Raw genomic sequence first — 16225 nt, forward strand, 5'->3', positions numbered from 1 at the left:
CCATGTGACATCACAGTACTATAATGACATGATTGTGGTATGGCATCACAATTGAAATTTTGACATCACAATGATTTTATGACATCACAATAATAATATGACTAGAAAATTGTATTATAACATTGAAATAGCATTAAAATATCACAATGCTATTATGAAATCATAGAGTTATTGTGACATCACAACGCTATTATAACATCACAATGATATTATGACATCACAATGGTATGATGACATCACAATACTATTGACCTCCCAAAGCAATTATGACATCCTAATTTTACTATGATATCAAAATGCTATTAGGATATTACAATGAAATACCACCTCAAAATTTAACGGCATCACAATGCAATTGTAAAATTACCTTACTATTATGATATCACAGTGGTATATGACATCACAATATTATGACGACATCAACATGCTATTTTGACATCACAATGGTATTATGATTTCACAATGGTATTATGACATCAACATGCAATTTTGACATCACAATGGTATTACAACATGATTGACATATGACATCACAATGGAATTTGGACATCAAAATTCTATTATGACTTCATAGTGGTATGACTTTACAATATTAGGGCATTGTAATGCTATGACAACATGACAATGCTATTATGCTATCATAATTGTATTATAACATCACACTGGTAGTATGACATCACCATGCTATTATGACATCACAGTAGTATTACAACATGATTGTGGTGTGAGATCACAATGTAATTTTGATATTAAAATGCTATTAAGATTTCACAATGGTATGAGTTCACAATGCTATGATGACATTACAATGCTATTAGGACATGATTGTGATATAACATTGGGATGGAATTTGAACATCACAATGCTATGATGAAATTACAATATTGTTATAACATCACAGTGCTATTACAACATCACAGTGCTATTATTCCATTCCAATTATATTATGACTGCAAAATGGTATGATGACATTGGAATGGCATTATATTACAATGATTTTATGATTGTAAAAAGGTATTATGATATTATAATAGATGATTTCTAAATGCTATTATGCCATTACAATGATATGACATCACAATGGTATTATGATATTACAGTGATATTATGAATGATTGTAGCATGACATCACAATGGAATTTTAACATCAAATTCTATTGTAGCATCTAAACAGTATGACTTCCGAATGCTTTTATTACTTCACAATGACATAATGAGATCAAAATGGCACCATGACATCACAATGGCATAATGACATCAAAGTTCATCATGACATCCCAATGCTATTATGATGTCAAAATGCTATCATGACATGACTGTGGTATGATAGCATAATGTCATTTTGACATGACAATAGAATTATGATCTTACAATGCTATTATGATATCTCAATGCTATTACAACATCACAATATGATATTACAATGCTATTATGACATCACAATGCTTTTATGACATCCCAATGCTATTTTGTCATCACAATGCTCTTTTGACATTATAAAGGTATAAGGACATCATAATGCTATTATGATTGAGAATGGATATTATGACATCACAATGCTATTATGATATCACAATGATATGACATCTAAATGGTATTATGACATCATAATAATATGACATTAAAATGGCATTATGACATCACAATGCTATTGTGATATGAATGTGTCATGACATTACAATGGAATTATGACAGTACAATGCTATTGTGACTTCACAACAGTATGGTTTTAAAATGATATTAGAACATCTCAATGTTTTGATGACATTACAATTCTCTTGTGCTATTATAATGGTGTTATGACTTCACAATCCTATTTGACATTAAAATGCTATGATGGCCTCTAAATGGTATTGTGACATCACAATGCAATTATGACTTCACAATAACTATTATGTCAATAGTCCATTATGACATTACAATGCTGTTATGACTTCACAACAGTATGACTTTACAATGATATTAGGATATCTCTATGCGATGACATCACAATGCTATTATGCTACCACAGTAATATGATTTTACAATGCTTTTATGACATCACAGTGCTATTATGACATCACAATAGTATTATGACTCCACAATGCTGTTATTATATCACAATGTTCTTATGACCTCAGAATGATACAGGTTCACAATTATATGATGAAATCACAGTGCTTTCTTAACATACTAATGGCATCATGACATCACAACGACATCATGACATCAAAATTCATGACATCCCAATGCTATTATGACATCAGAATGCCATTACGGCATGATTGTGGTATGATATCACAACTGAATTTTGACATCACAATTACATTATTATATAATGTTATTATGACATCACAATTATCTCATGAACTCACATTGTCTTTATGACTTCAAAATGGCATCATAGCATCACAATGGCATTATGATATCACAATAATATTATTTCTTCACAATGTTATTATATCTCAATGCTATTATGACATCATATTGGTATGAAATCATAATGGTATTATTATATCACAAAGGTATTTTGACATCACAATGACTTTACAATATGATGACATCCAATGTTATTATGATTTTATGAGGTTATTTTGCCCTAAAAATACTTTTTTGACATCACAATGCTATTATGACATAACAATGGTATTGTGCCTTCACCATGGTACCATGATATCACAATGGATTAAGAAAGGATTGTGGTATGACAACACAATGGAATTTTGACATCAAAATGCTATTATGACTTCACAATACTATTATGACATCACAATGCTATTATTACAGCACAATGGCATCAGGATATTAAAATTTGTCATGATATTCCAATGGTATTATGACATCACAATGGCATCAGAATATTAAAATTAACATGATATCTCAATGGCATTATGACATCACAATGCTGTTATGATATCACATGCTATTATGACATCACAATGCTACTTTGACAGTAAATGATATTGTGACATCACCATGCTATTATGACATCAAGATGTTATTATGACATCAAAATGCTATTATGGTGTTCCAATAGTATGACATATGAATGCTATTATGATGTCACAAATATATTATAACTAAACAATTCTATTATGACCTTACAATATCATGATGACAATAGAATGCTATTATGAGATGTGGTTTCAGGACCTCACAATTGAAATATAACATCACAATTTTAATAATATAACAATGCAAATGTGACATCCCAATGCTATCCTGATATTACATGAGTACTATCATATCACAATGGTATCAGGAGATCACAATGCTGTTTTGACAATGACACAATGGTATTATAGCAATATAATTCTATTATTCAATGCTTTTATTACATCACAATGCTATTATAACATCATAACACTATTTCAACATAATTGGTATATGTGGTATAATGTCCTCTTGGAATTTTGACATCACAATTAAATTATGACCTGAAAATATTATTATATCATCACAAAACTCTTATAACATCACAATGAGATTATGATATCATAATGGTATTATGACATAACATTCGTGTCAGGATATCCCAATGGCATTATGATATCCCAAAGCTATTATAAAATCACAATACTATTATTAAATTATAATGCTATTATGTCTTCACAATGATATGACATCTCAATGGTAATATGAACTCACAATGGCATAATCATTTCACAATGGTATTATATCAAAATGATATGATGACAACACAATGCATTCATGACATCACAGTGGCATTATGAAATGAAAATGCTATTATGACATCACAATAGTATTTTTACTCCACAATGGTATCATGACATTACAATTGTAATATGACATCCCAACTTTATTATGACATGTAAATTGTTTTATGTCTTCACAATTGTGTCATGATATCTCAGTGCACATATTATATCACCATGGTATTATGACATGTCAATTATATTATGACATCACAAGTGTATAATGATATCACAACTTTATTATGACATTTCAATGTTATTATGTCATCACAATGGTGTCATGACAACTCAGTGCTATCATGACATCACCATGGTATTATAACCATCGTATCACAATGCTATTATGACATCACAATGGAATTTCAACATGATTGTGTTATTCTATTTATTCACAAGAGAATTTTGATGTCAAAATGGCATTATGATCTCAAAAGGCTATTATGACATTACACCCCAATGCTATTATGATATCACAATGATAGGACATCACAATGGTATAACATCACAAAGACATTAAGACATCAAAATGCTATTAGGACATCACATTTTAAGTTTATTATAACATCTCAATGGTTTTATGTCATAACAATGGTGTCATGACATCTCATTAATTTTATTGCATCACAATGGTATTATGAAAAAACAATGGTGTCATGGTATCCTAATGTAATTATCACATTAAAAAGTTATTTTGAAATGATTGTGGTATGAAATCACAATGTAATTTTGAAATCACAATGGCAATATCACTTCAAAATGCTATTATGACATCGCAATCTTATTACGATATCAAGATGGTTTTATGACTTCACAATGATATTATGAATTCATAAGGGTATTATGACATTAAAATGCTATTATGACATCAAAATAGTATGAGACGCCAATACAATTATGACATCATAATAGCATTTTGATATCACAATGATATCATGAGATCACAATTATGACATAAAATGGTATATGACATTTCAATGCTATTATAACATCACAATGATAATATACCACAATGGTGTTATGACATCACAATGGTATTATGATATCACAATAGCTTCATGACATCAAAATGCTAATATTATATCAAAATGCTGTTATGACATCTAAATGGTATTATAATATCTTACTGATACAATTGCATCACAACTTTATTATGACATTTCAAAGGTACATCATCACAAGGGTGTCATCACATAAAAGTGCTTTTAAGATATCACAAAGGTATCATTAATTAAAAACGGTGTCATGAAATCTCAATGGTATTATGAAATCACAGTAATATTATAACATCACAATAGTATGGCATTCCAATTCTATTATAATATCAGAAAGGCATTATGATATCACAGTCCTATTATGACATCTAATGGAATTATTACATGAAAATGGTAAGACATCCCAAAGCAATAATATCCTCAAAATATGATTTCACAAAGGTATTGTAACATCAAATGGTGTTATGACTTCACAATGGTATTATGACATAACAATCCTATTATGTCCTCAAAATGCTATTATATCCTCAAAATGCTATTATGACATTACAAAGGTATCATAACTTCACAATGGTCTTATGACATAATGCAATTATGAAATCACCTAAATGCTATTATGACATCACAATCGTATTATGACATCAAAATGGTATTATGACATCACACTGCTCTTATGACTTCACAATGGCATTATGACTTCCAATACTATGATGACATCGCCAAGTTATGGTATCCCAAGGCTATTATGACATCACAATGGTACAACATCTCAATGCTATAATATCTTCACAATTATATGACGTCACAATTCTGTGATGACACAACAATGCTACTATGCTATTGCAATGGTAGTATGATATCAAAATTCATCATACAATCCCAAAGCTATTCTGTCATCACGATGCTATTATGACATGATTTTTTATGACATTACAAAGAAATTTGATATCACAATGCTATTATGACATCACAATGCTATTATGACCTAAAATGCACAATTCTACTATGACATCACAATAGTATTATGGCATCGCAATGGTATTAGGACACCATAATACTATGATAACATCGTAATGGTATTATGATATCATAACGGCATTATGACATCTCAATTCTATTATGACATCAAAATATCATTATGACATCAAAAGTCATCATGACATCACAATGATATTATGACATCACAATGCTATTAAGACTTTGTGGTGGTATAACATCATAATGTAATTATAATATCACAGTGGAATTCTGATATCACAATGGTATTATGACATCACAATTTTATAATGAATTCCCAATGCTATTATGACATTACAATGAAAAAGTTTTATGCCATCACAATGGTATTATCACATCCCAAATCTATTAGAACATCAGAGTGCTATTGTGACATCACAATGGTATCAGGACATCACAATGCTGTATAACCTGGTAATTATATGACATCTCAATACTATCATGATAGCATAATGCTAATATGACAGCACAATGGTATTCTGACATCACAATGCTATGTTGACATCACAATGGTATTACTTCAAAATGGTATTATGACATCACCATGCTATTAATACAGTGGTATTACATCAAGATTGTGCTATGAAATCACAACAGAATTTTGACATCAAAATACTATCATGACTTCACAATGGTATGGCTTCACAATACTATGAAGATAGCACAATGATGTTATGACATCATTATAATCTGATGACATCACAATGCGATTTTTGCTATCCCAATGTCATTATGATATAGAAATTCATCATGACATCCCAATCCTATTCTGACATCAAAATGCTATTACAACATGATTGATTTATATCATGACAAAGGAATTTTGACAATCACCATGATATCATGACATCACAGTGCTATTAAGATATCACAATGCTATTATGAAATCACAATGCTCTTATAACATCACAATGCTGTTATGACATCATAATTCTATTATGACTTCAAAATGTTATGACATCACAATGATATGACATCACAATTGTATTATGACATAACAATGCTATTATGGCTTCACAATGTTATTATGATGTCTCAAAGCTATTACATTACAATGATATTAAATCACAATGATATTATAACATCACAAAGATATAATGACATGATAATACCATTATGAAATCACAATGTAACAACATTCCAATAGTATTATGACATCACAATGCTATTATGACTTCACAACAGTATGACTTTCCACTGGTATTAACACATCTCGATGCTAGTATGGCATTACAATATTATGACATGCCAAAGATATTAAGATTTCACAATGTTATTTGACATCACATTGCTATTATGACTTTGTATTTTGAAGTGATTGTGCTAGGACATCAAAATGGAATTTTGAAATGTGAAGATGTTATGATGTCATGAAACAGGTGAAAGCCAGTAATAGTTTCCAGAGCTAGTTATTAAAATGTCCAAGTAAACAGCCTGCTTTAGAGAAAGGCTGAGCTTCTCTACCTGCTTCAATCTGGGCAACTGAAAGAAAACAACCCAGAGATGACAGTTCCTGTGTCCAAGACTTCTAGTTCTGTTAATCTGTCACATATTTCATTTATTATGATCATTCTTAAAGTCAGGTCTCCTTGACATGTGAATATCATATTATCACAGATTCTAATATTTAATAAATGCACAGATATGTCCTCAGTCAGTGAATTACTTTCTGGGAAAATGCTTCTTGACCAAGCAACTTTTTGAACAACAGTTTTTAATTGGGACCTTGCTTATATTTTTACAGAGACTATCCATGATATCACATCAGGAAGCAGACAACTTGTTGCAGTCCTTCAGCAGAACTGAGAGCTTTTCATAGTGAACCACAAGCAGAAGGCAGAGAGATGGAGACTGAGAGAGACAGAGAGAGAAAGAGTTAGAGAGACAGATTCAGAAATAGAGACCATGAACAACAGAAAAAAAATTATGTAGTGACTGAGAGAAAGAGACCCATTCTGTCTGGTTATTTTCATTGGACTATCAACCTCATATCACACTCTCCTACAATATAACTCCAATATGAATTATATTATCTAAAAAGGCCATTCTTCCTAACACTTTCCAGACATTTCCTCACTGGGGACTCAACATGTAAATAGATGAACTTCATGGAGACATGGAAATTCAAATCACCAGGAAGTATAAGAAGATGGAGGGATGCTTCCTTCTGCATCAATTGAGATTGCCTACAGAGACCCAAAGTCCAATATTATGAACAGAGAGACTTTAAAACACCCAGCTCTAAATGGGAATTCCCTATAAAATCCACCCCCCGTCACACCTCTGGGAAGCCAGCAGGAGAGGAGGCAGGAAGAGTGTCCTAAGTAGAGGGAATTGAGGACACAAGAAAAACAATGCCCTGAGAATCAGGCCTTAGAGGAAACTGATGCAGCCAGCCTTGATGAGTAATGAACAGCTAGGATCAGATAGAAAATCAAGGAGGACCTCCACTATCAGGTAACTAGAAAAAGATCATAACGGTAAAAGAAGAAGGATGAGAGGGAGTGCAAGGAGAAGAAGGGGGCAGCAGAGGGGATACAAATTGAACAACATGTAATACACACACACACACACACACACACACACACATATATATATATATATATATATATATATATATATATATATATGAAAAACTGATCAATTTGATGAATTACAGAGCTCTTCAGGACTGATGGCTTTTCTTAGGGTGGTACCAGCTGATGAACTAAGTTTTCTTTAAGGGACTTGACACTGAGACTCTGACTTTGTTTCAATGAGTAGATGAACAACACATACTTCAATTGATGTATTTTAAAGACAAAAAAAATTTAGTGCGATATATGGGTATGGATTTGAACCTGGGAGCAATAGAAAAGTAGCATAATGTATAGTATATGAATTTTCCACAAAATCGATAAAAATAACATGTTGACAATTTTACAATGACTTTTAAACTGGAGAAAAGATTCCACTAAAGGAGGGCAGAATGTGACTTTATAAGGCATGCTTTCCAGGAATTCATTATGTAGCAGAGAATCCTAGCCATGAACTAACTAGTGGTTACCCAGCTACCTCAGACCACATGCACCTCTCAAAAAGCAGTGCTGGCAATAAAATTACATTTGGAGTATTTGCCTGGGGGACCACTGCAGGAAAATCTTCTGCTGTTCTGACCTAGGCATATAACTCGGTGATATTTTTCTGTTCTGAAGGACTAGTTTGAACCATAAACCAAGACAAGGAGAATTGACCACTGAGTAGGACACAGCTGCCAATCCAGAAAGGTTAGGCAAGGCAACCCTAGAGGGTTGGCAACTCTAGTGCTAAGTAGCACCAGCTGTCAAATACTTTATTGCCCCTCAGTTCTCCTTTTGAACTCACAGATATTTCTCTGTTTCAGCCAAATCAGTCACAGGAGTTATCTGCTTTCCTTCTCTTTTCCCTACTCTTAAAGAATTAAAGCCCAAGGTAAACCTAGGCCCAGAATGCCTATTATATCGATAAGAATGTGAAGATACATTTAGTGAGTACACCAGTAGATGCTCAGTTCAAAATCAAAACCTGGGAAATTTTAGATCCAAGACAATAGTAGGAATTCACCTTGTCAATAAGTACATCCCCTTAATCCCACATCACTTTGAAGCTTCACTACTTAGGAAGCTGTCCAATTCAATGAACAATAAAGTTTAATTTCCTACATGACATTGTCACAGAGGTAAACAGGAGTAAAGGTGTGGATCTGGATAATGCATGAGATAAAGGCTTATTGGGTTTCAAAGAAACAGTCATTTGTGCACAGGATCAGATATTCTGGCACTGAGGAAAGTTTCTTTACTCATCTCCATGGAAACATCCAGATTCTCAGATGATGACTGGCTGAGAGGGAGAATGATGTCATGAAACAGGTGAAAGCCAGTAAGAGTTTCATGAGTCAGTTATTAAAAGGGCCAAGAAGACAACAAGCATGACAGAAAGGATGAGCAGCCCTACATGCCTCAATCTTCCCAGCTGAAAGCACACAACCCAGAGATGACAGTTCCTGTGTCCAATAATCTTAGTTCAGGAAAAGAGTCACATATTTATTTCAAAAAATATTTATTTAATAAAAATAAATAATTTAAATATTTAAATTAAATTTAAAAATAATATTTTTTTAAAAAATAAAAAATTTATTTAATAAAGTCACTAGTCCTTGACATGTGACTTTCACACTATCATAGATTCCATTATTATTTGTTAAGTGCATATGTATGTCCACACTCAGGGAATTAGTGACTGTGAAAATCGTCTCTGACCATAGCAACTCTTTAAACAAAAAGTGTTTAAATTGGGACCTTGCATATAAAATTAGAGACCATTTAGGATGTCACACTGGCAAGCAGTCATCTTCTTGTAGTACTCAGAGCGTTTCATACTGACAGAGAGAGGGTTATAGAGAGAGCAAGAGGGAGAAAAAGCTAGAGAAACAGATTCAGAAATATTAAGACTGAGACCAGAAGAAACAAAGATATAAATTGAAAGATACCAATAGACAGAAACCCCATTCTGTCTGGTTGCTTTTATTGGCATGTCAACCTCAAAGCACATTCTCCTATAATATAACACTAAAAGGAATTATATTTTTTTAATATTTCTATTTTAAATTTTATTAATTACACTTCATTCACTTTGTATCCCCCAATAAACCACTTCCTCTTCCCTCCCAATCCAAACATCCATCCCCCTTGTCTACGCATGTACCTCCCCAAGTCCTCTGATGGGGGATGTCTTCCTCTACTTCCTTCTATCCCTGTCCATCAGATCTCATTAGGAGTGGCTGCATTGTCTTCCTCTGTGGCCTGTTAAGGCTGCTCTCCAAGCAGGGTTTGGTTTTCAAAAAGCAGTTCAATCAGTTCATGTCAAGGGCAGTCCATGTTCCCATTACTATGGAACTCCCTTGGACACTCTACAGCCATGGGCTACATCTGTGCAAAGGTTCTACGTTTTCTCCATGCATGGTACTTTGTTGGAGTTTGAGTCTCAGGAAAGACCCCTGTGCTCAGATTTTTTGGTTCTGTTGCTCTCCTTGTGGAACTCCTGTCCCCTCCAGATCTTATTATTTATCACTTTTTTTCATTAGATTCCATGCAATTTCCCCAACATTTGTCCATAAGTCTCAGCATCTGCTTTGATAGTCTGCATGGCAGAGCCTTTCAGAAGCCTTCTATGGCAGGCTCCTAAATTGTTCCAATTTTTTTCCTTCTTTGGATATTCATCCTCTTTGCCTTTTGGGATGGGGATTGAGCATTTTAGCCACAGTCCTCATTCTTGATTAGTTTCTTTAGGTGTACCATTTTCAGTAGGCTTACTCTATGTGTCTATATGGGTGAATATATATTGACTGTTTCTTTCTGCTTCTGGTATAGCTCACTTCCAGTTCCCACCTTTACCTTCAAATGTCACAATTTCCTTGTTTGTTTGGTTTTTTTTGCTTTAGTTTTGTTTTTGTTTTATTATTGTTAAGTAAAATTATATTGTGTAGATGTTCCACAATTTCTGTATCCATTCTTCAGTTGGGGAATCATCTGGGTTGTTTCCAGGTTTTGGCTAGTACAAATAAAGCTGCTACAAACATGGTTGGGCAAATGTCCTTATTGTGTACTTGAGGTTCTTTTGGATATATGCCTAGAAGTGGTATAACTTGAACTTGAGGAAGTGTTATTATTCCTAGTTGTCTGAGAAAGCACCAGATTGATTTCCAGAGTGGTTGTACAAGTTTATATTTCCACCAGCACTGAAGGAAGGTTCCCCTTTTCCACACCTTTTCCAGCATGTGTTGTCACTTTAGGTTTTCCTGTTGGCCAATCTGATGGGTGTAAGTTGAAATCTCACGGTAGTTTTGATTTGCTTTTCCCTGATGGAAATGACATTGAGCATTTCTTTAAGTGGTTCTCTGCCATTCACTATTCCTATATCGATAATTATCTGTTTAGCTCTGTTCCCCATTTTTAATTGGAATACTTGATTTGTTTCTTTTCAACTTCTTTAGATCTTTATATATACCAGGTTATAGTCCTCTGTCACATAGAGGCTTGGTGAAGATTCTTTGCAGATCTGTAAACATTCATTTAGTTTTGATGATTGTTTTATAGAAACTTTACAAAAATTTCACAAGGTCCCATTCATCGATTGTTGGTGCTCTGTTCAGGAAGTGGTCTCCTGTGCCAATGAGTTCAAGGCTCTTTCCCCACTTTTTCTTCTACCCAATTTAATGTGTCAGGTTTTATGGTGAGGTCTTTGATCCACTTGGACTTTACTTTTGTACAGGGTGATATGATAAGTATGATACTAGGTGCATCTTTGTACATGGTGACATCCAGTTAGACCAACAACATTTGCTGAAGATGCTATCTTGTTTCCATTGTATAGGTTTGACATCTTTATCAAAACTCAGGTGTCCATCAGTGTGTTAGTTTATTTCTGGGCCTTCTATTCAGTTCCATTTTCCACCATTCATTTTCTAGGCAAGTACCAATCTGTTTTTATTATTGTTACTCTACAATACAGTTTGAGATCAGGGATGATGATTCTCCTAGAAGATCTTTTATTGTAGAGGGTTGTTTTAGCAATTCTGGGTTTCTTGTTTTTCCATGTGAAGTTTATAATTTTTCTTTCAATTTTTTTGTAAAACTTTTTGTTGGTAATTTGAAGGGAATTGCATTGAATCTGTAGATTGGTTTTGGTATGATGGTCATTTTTAGTATGTTAATCCTGTCAAGCTATGAGCATGGGAGATCTTTCCAACTTCTAATATCTTCTACCAATTCTTTCTTTAGAGACTTGAAATTTTTTAGATTCAAGTCTTGACTTGTTTGGTTAGGGTTACACCAAGGTACTTCTTGTCTTTTTTGGCTGTTTTGAAGAGTGTTGTTTCCCTAATTTTTTTTCTCAGCCATTTTTTTTTCTTTTTTTGTATACAGAAGGGCTACTGACTTTCTTATTTAATTTTGTATCTTGCCACTTAGCTGAAAGTGTTTATCATCTGTAAGAGTGCCCTGGTAGAATTTTGAGGGTCACTCGGGTATACTAGCATATCATCTGCAAATGCTATACTTTGACTTTTTCCTTTCCGATTTGTATCCTCTTCATCTCTTCTGTTATTATTTTTGCTATAGCAATGACTTCCAGAACTTTGTTGAAGAGATATGGAGAGAGTGGGCAGCCTTGACTTTTTCCTGAATTCATTGGAATTGCTTTCAGTTTCTCTCATGAGTTTGATGTTGGCAATAGGCTTGATATATATTGCCTTTACTATATTTAGATATATGCATTGTATCACTCATCTCTCCAATACTTTAAACATGAATGGATGTTGGATTTTCTCAAATGCTTTTTCAGCATCAAAGAAGATTATCATTGTGTTTCTTTTTTAGGTTGTTAATATGGTAGATCAAATTGATGGATTTCCATAAATTGAACCACCCGTGCATACCTGGGAAGAAGCCTACTTGTTCACAGGGGATGATATCCTTCATGTGTTCTTGTATTTGGTTTGCAAGTATTTTATCCAGTATTTTTGCATCAATGTTCATAAGAGAGATTAGCCTGAAATTCTCTTTCTTTGTTGGGTCTTTGTGAGGTTTAGGTACCAAGATGACTGTGGCTTCCTAGAATGAGTTTGGTAGTGTTCCTTCTGTTTCTATTTTGTGGAGTAGTTTGAAGAGAATTGGAGTTAGCTCTTCTTTGAAGATCTTGTAACATTCTGTGTTGAAACCATCTGGTCCTGGGTTTTTTTTTGTTTGTTTGTTTGTTTGTTTGTTTGTTTTTTAGATGGAAATCTTTCAATGACCACATCCATTTACTTAGTAGATATAGGACATTTTAATTGGTTTACCTGATCTTCATTCAGCTTTGGTAAGTGAAATCAATCAAGGAAATTGCCCATTTCATTTAGATTTTCAAATTTTGTGGCATATAGACTTTTGAAGGAAGTCCTAATGATTGTTTGGATTTCCTCAGTGTCTGTAGTTATGAGCCCATTTTTACTTCTGATTTTGTTGATTTGGGTGGTGTCTCTCTGCCTTTTACTTAGTTTGGCTAAGAGTTTGTCTATCGTCTTCATTCTTTTCAAAGAATCAGCTCTTGGTTTTATTGATTCTTTGAATTGTTTTATTTTTCTCTAACAGATTGATTTCAGAATTGATTTTTTTAAATTTTTTTTATTTAACTTTTATTAATTACACTTTATTCATTTTGTATCCCCCTCTTAAGCCTCTCCCTCCTCCTCTTTTGTAATTTTGTAATTTCTAGCTGTCTACTCCTTTTTGGTGTGTCTGCTTTTTTTTTTTCCCTAGGGTATTTAGGTGAGCCATTAATTTACTTGAATGAGCTGTCTTGAATTTCTTTTTGAAGGCACTTAGTGCTATGAACTTTCCTCTTAGTACTGCTTACATCATGTCCATAAGTGTGGGTATGTTGTGCCTCCATTTTCATTGAATTCTAAGAAGAGTTTAATGTCTTTCTTTATATCTTCCCTGAGCCAGGTGTCATTTAGTAGCAAGTTGTTCAATTTCCATATGTGTAGGCTTTTTGCTATTTCTGTTGATGTGAAGCTTTATCCCATGGTGATCAGAGAAGATCAAGAGAGTATCTTAATCTTCTTGTATCTGCTATGGCTTGCTTTGTGGCTAAACATATGGTCTATTTTGGAGAAGGTTCCAGGAGGTGCTGATAGAAAGTTAAATTCTTTTGCGTTTGGGTGTAAGATTCTGTAAATATCTGTTAGGTCCATTTGATTCATGACCTCTGTCAGAAACATATTTTCTTTTTTTTTAATTTCTGTTTTGTTGACCTGTCTTTGTTGAGAATGGAGTGTTGAAGTCTCCCACTATTAATGTGTGGGTATCTATGTGTTGTTTAAGTTTTATCAATGTTTCTTTTACACATGTGGGTTACCTTGTATTTGGGCCATAGATATTCAGGATTGTAATGTTTTCCTGATGGAATTTTCCCTTGATGAGTATGAGGTGTCCTTGTCCATCTCGCTTTATTAAATTTGGTTAAAAACTATTTTATTAGATATTAGAATGTCTACTCCTACTTGTTTCTTGGGTCCATTTGCTTGGAAAACAGTCTTTCAGGACTTTACCATTAGTTAATATCTATGTTTGTGACTTAGGTGTGTTTCTTGCATGCAACAGACTGCTGGGTGTTGTTTACTCATCCATTCTGTTAGTCTGTTTTGTTGTTGTTGTTGTTGTTGTTGTTTTTTTATTGGAGAATCGAGTTCACTGATGTTGAGAGAGATTAATGACCAGTGGCTGCTATATCCTTTGAGTTTGATGTTAGTTGTGGTAGTATGCTTTTGTGCTTGGTTGCTTTGTTATACTGTAATGAGTTTAATTATTTCCTGTGTTCTCTTGAAAGTAGCTAGTTTTCTTGGGTTGTATTTTTCCTTCTAGTGTCTTCTGTAATGCTGGATTTGTGTGTAGGTATTGTTGAAATTTGTTTTTGTCCTTGAATATCTTGTTTTCTCCATCTATGAGTACTGAGAGTTTTGCTAGGTATTGTAGCCTGGCTGCCATCTGTGTTCTTCAAGGGCCTGCATGATATTCATCTAGGCCCTTCTGGCTTTCGTAGGCTCTGCTGAAAAGTCAGGTGTGATTCTGATGGGTTTGCCATTAGATGTTACTTGGCCTTTTTCTCTTACAACTTTTAGTATTTTTTTTTTCTGTATACTTGCTGTTTTGATTACTATGTGATGGGAAGATTTTCTTTTCTGGACTAATTTATTGGATGTTCTGTAGACCTTTTCTATTCTTATTGGCATCTCCTTTAAGTTGGGGAAATTATCTTCAGTTATTTATTTATTTGAAAATACATTCTGGGCCTTTGAGGAGGGAATCTCCTATAACTATCTTCTATTCTAATTTTTCTTATGTTTTGTCTTTCTTGGATGGTCTGTTTCAGGAATTTTTTAGATTTAACATTTTCTTTGACAGATACACTGATTTCTTCCACTGTATCTTCCACAACTGAGATTCTTGCTTCCATCTCTTGTAGTCTATTTGTTATGCTTGCATCTGCAGTTCCTGTTTTTTCCCCTAAGTTCTTTCTCTCCACAATTTCCACTATTTGTGTTTTCTTTAATTTCTCAAAAAAAATGGAACTCTATGTGAATTTGCATGTCATCCTTGTGCATGGGCCATGATAATCTTCTCAGGATAGTTCCAATTTTTGTATATGTTCTGCCAAAGCGAGCACCACATAATTTCAAATGGTCATTAATAAAGTCATGTGCACTTGACTTGTGAGTGTCACATTATGACAGATTCTATTATTATTTGTTAAATGCACAGTTAGTGAATAATTTTCTGTGAAAATGCTCCCTGACCAAGGCAAATATTTGAATAAAAAAATCATTTAATTGGGGCATTGCTTATATTTTTAGGAGACCATCCATGATGTCATGTCTGCAAGCAGTCATTTTGTTGTAGTCCTTCACAAAAACTGAGAACTTTTCATACTGAACCACAAGCTTGAGGCAAAGAGAGGGAGACT

The 16225-nt window shown here is 33.5% G+C and overlaps 1 non-coding gene across 1 annotated transcript; it reads right to left on the reverse strand.

Annotated features, from left to right (window-relative positions):
- Window positions 1-15821: 15821 nt before the first annotated feature.
- LOC132651843 (U6 spliceosomal RNA) lies at window positions 15822-15928 on the reverse strand. The gene has a single exon (XR_009589402.1). It is a non-coding gene; the product is annotated as a U6 spliceosomal RNA (small nuclear RNA).
- Between the last annotated feature and the right edge of the window lie 297 nt (window positions 15929-16225).

The sequence above is a fragment of the Meriones unguiculatus genome, assembly GCF_030254825.1.
Source record: "Meriones unguiculatus strain TT.TT164.6M chromosome Y unlocalized genomic scaffold, Bangor_MerUng_6.1 ChrY_unordered_Scaffold_25, whole genome shotgun sequence".
NCBI classification, from domain to species: Eukaryota; Metazoa; Chordata; class Mammalia; order Rodentia; family Muridae; genus Meriones; species Meriones unguiculatus.